Raw genomic sequence first — 900 nt, forward strand, 5'->3', positions numbered from 1 at the left:
TCATTTGGGAACATAGAAGCAAACTCCTCAATAAAACACTAGCAAATAGAATATAGCTAATCATCAGGAAAAGGATACTTTTGGACAAGGTAGGATTAATCTAAGGGATGCAGGATATCTTAATGTATACCAATTTTTAAATGTAATACACTATATAAATAGAGGCAAAACAACAAAAAAAATCACTTCAATAGATGTAGAAAAGGCATTTTTCAAAGTCCAATGCATATTCATGATAAAATCCCTATAGAAAATTGGAATAAATGGACTCTACCTCAATCTGATGAAAGCCACCTATGACAAACCAATGGCCAATATCATCCTAAACGGAGAAAAATTAAACGCTTTTACTGTAAAATCAGGTAAAAGACAAAGATTTCCACTATCATAACCTCTATTCAATATAGAGGAAATATTAGCCAGAGCCATTAGACAAGAGAGAAAAATAAAAGGAATAACAATTGATAAAGAGGAAGATAAGCTATTGTTATTCACAAATGACATGATACTCTACAAGGAAGACCAAAAAAACTCCACCAAGAAGCACCTAGAATTACTACACAAATTCAGTCGCATAGCAGGAAACAAAGTCAACACCCAAAACTCAATAGCATTCCTCTACTCAGATAACAAACTCACTGAGACAGAAATTAGTGAGACAATACCCTTCACAATAACATGCAAAAGAATGAAATACTTAGGAATCAATCTAACAAAGGAAGTAAATGATCTATGCAATAAAAATTACAAATCTTGAAAAAAAAGAGATCAAAGTATATTTCATAAAATGGAAAGATACTCTTTGCTCCTGGATAGAAAAAAACAACATTGTAAAAATGGCCATACTCCCAAAGTTGTTATAGAGATTTAAGGCAATCCCTATCGAAATGCCACCAACAT

The sequence above is a fragment of the Octodon degus genome, unplaced genomic scaffold (genome assembly GCF_000260255.1).
Source record: "Octodon degus isolate 3935 unplaced genomic scaffold, OctDeg1.0 scaffold00247, whole genome shotgun sequence".
Lineage (NCBI taxonomy): Eukaryota > Metazoa > Chordata > Mammalia > Rodentia > Octodontidae > Octodon > Octodon degus.